The sequence below is a fragment of the Mustelus asterias genome, chromosome 3, assembly GCF_964213995.1.
Source record: "Mustelus asterias chromosome 3, sMusAst1.hap1.1, whole genome shotgun sequence".
Taxonomy (NCBI): Eukaryota; Metazoa; Chordata; class Chondrichthyes; order Carcharhiniformes; family Triakidae; genus Mustelus; species Mustelus asterias.
Window position 1 is genome coordinate 146,665,572 of NC_135803.1, and position 2,828 is coordinate 146,668,399.

Here is a 2,828-nt window from a genome sequence, read left to right on the forward strand (position 1 = left end):
GCCTCTGACTGGGGGAGGGTTCAGGTCATCCTCATGCTTGTGTGGTGCGAGGAAAGGGGTTGACCCAAGCATTTAGTGGTGGGGGAATGTTGCCCCTCCATGGCGGAGGATTGGGGGGTGATCCCCTCGTCTGCGCCGTGTAGCAATATCTATGGGGGTGGTGTGGGGGGGGACCTAGCACTGCATTCTGAGATCAGGGAAGCCTCTGTGAAGCCAGGCTTGCCGGCACTTTTCCTGGTGGGGATTCCTTTACCACCAAAGAGTGGGTGAATCCCATCTGGTTAGAGCTCCCAGCGCCAGTGGGAAACATCTGTTCTCATTGGGAGGCTTGCAGCCTTAGCCTTGTATTCACGGTATTTAAATCGAGTTCAGTTTCTGGCTAATAGTAACCCCCCGAGGGTGACCTGATAGTCACGACCACCAGATTTCTCAATCAGAATTCAAATTCTCAAACTGCCCTGGCCGGATTTGAACTCACATTACCTGGATTATTATAACCCAGTAGTGACTACACTTCACGTATTGCCTGGAAAGCATTTGGGACATAATGGCTGGAGTTTTCCAACCGTTCTCACCAGCGGGATTTTCCGATCCCGCCGCAGTGAATGGAGATTTGGCTTGCTGCCAAATTCTCCATCCTCGCTGCAGCGGGTGCGTGGCATGAACGGGTGGTAAGATTGCACCCACATGAGTTTGTGAAAGTCACTAGCTAAACGCAAGACTTCTTTATTCATGTGGCCATTGTGTATGAGCTGAATAGTGGACTGCAGCGGTTCAAGATGGCAGCTCACCAGCATCTTCTCGAGGGCAATTAGGGATGGGCAATAAATAATGGTCTAGTCAGTGAGACCCAGGCCTCATGAATAAATTTTAAAAACGTAACCCACCAGTTAACGTTTCGGACCAGTACCAAAAACAACTGCATTTATGTAACGCCCTTCATGTAAAACACACCAAGCTGCTTCACGGAATGTTATCAAACAAAGTAAACCACCGAATCACAGAAGGAGCTATTAAGTTAAAGTTTAAGTTTGTTTATTAATGTCGCAAGTCGGCTTACATTAACACTGCAATGAAGTTACTGTGAAAACCCTCTAGTCGCCACACTCCGGCGCCTGTTTGGGTACACTGAGGGAGAATTGAGCGCAGCCAATGCACCTAACCAGCACGTCTTTCGGGACTGTGGGAGGAAACTGGAGCACCCGGAGGAAACCCACGCAGACACGGGGAGAACGTGCAGACTCTGCACAGACAGTGACCCAAGCCGGGATTCGAACCCAAGTCCCTGGCGCTGTGAGGCAGAAGTGCTAACCACTCTGCCACCGTGGTCAGGTGACAGGTCAAAGTGGCAGATTTTAGTGGTCATTTTAAAGGTGAGAAGTGTGATAGAAAAGTGGAGATTTTTAAGGAGAGGATTCCGGAATATCGGATCGAGGCAGCTGAAGACATGGTTGAGCGATTAAAATCAGCGGTGCCCAGGAGGGCAAAATTGGAAGTAGCTGGGTATATTGGAGGGTTGTCGGGTTACAGAGGTGGTGTGGGGTTGGGGGGGCGGTTACAGAGGTGGTGTGGGGTTGGGGGGGGGGGCAGGTGGGGCAGGTGAGCAAGGCCATGAAGGGATTCGAAAACAATGATGAGAGTTCTAAAAATCGGGCCGCGGTAGGTAACAAGGAAAGCAGCAATGGGCGAACAGGACCTGGCATCAGCAAGGGCACAGGTAACTGAGATTCAGATAGCCCAAAGATTACAGAAGGTAGAAGCTGTGAGGTTGGCCAGCAGAGTATTGGGTAGTACTGACATATAGAGGGTAGCAAGGGCATGAGTGAGATTCAGCAGCAGATAAACTGAGAGAGGAGCAGAGTCATAGAGGTTTATAGAGTCAGAGAGCTTTGCAGCACGGAAACAGGCCCTTCGGCCCAACTTGTCCATGCCGCCCTTTTTGGTTTAAACACCTAAGCTAGTCCCAATTTCCCGCATTTGGCCCATATCCCTCTATACCCATTTTACCCATGTAACTGAAAATCCCAGGAATGGGATTCGAACTCACACGGACATATGTCCATTGGATCTTAAGTCCAACGCCTTAACCACTCGGCCATCCTGGTATGAGAGCTAAAAGTGGGGCTCGTCGGAGATTTGAACCTGGGAGCTCTCGCACCCAAAGCGACAATCATACCCCTAGACCAACGAGCCACTGTGGGCCAATGTTAGGAAGATGGTATAGGACAGTCTCAGGCCATCCCCAGAAGGGATACTGAATGCTCTATCATCTACAATATATAGAAATATAACTAACTTGCACATCCACAAAACCCTTTACTGTTATTACAAAAAGAGTTGTGCGACACTGCTCCAGTCAAGATTTCATTTTTTAATTCATTTGTGGCATATGGGCGTCGCTGGGTTGGCCAACATTTATTGCCCGAGGGCAGTTAAGAGTCAACCATATTGCTATGGGACTGATGTCACATGGAGACCAGACCAGGTAAGGATGGCAGATTTCTTTCCCTGAAGGACATTAGTGAATCAGATGGGCTTTTACGACAATGGTTAAATGGTCATAATGCTAAAGTGCAAAGGGACTTGGGAGTCCTAGTCCAGGATTCTCTAAAGGTAAACTTGCAGGTTGAGTCCGTAATTAAGAAAGCAAATGTAATGTTGTCATTTATCTCAAGAGGCTTGGAATACAAAAGCAGGGATGTACTTCTGAGGCTTTATAAAGCACTGGTTAGGCCCCATTTGGAGTACTGTGAGCAATTTTGGGCCCCACACCTCAGGAAGGACATACTGGCACTGGAGCGGGTCCAGCGGAGATTCACACGGATGAT

General features: G+C 48.9%; 1 non-coding gene across 1 annotated transcript; it reads right to left on the minus strand.

The window, feature by feature from the left end:
* Window positions 1-2,022: 2,022 nt before the first annotated feature.
* On the minus strand, window positions 2,023-2,105 carry trnal-uaa (transfer RNA leucine (anticodon UAA)). Its single transcript has one exon. It is a non-coding gene; the product is annotated as a tRNA-Leu (tRNA).
* Window positions 2,106-2,828: the final 723 nt, after the last annotated feature.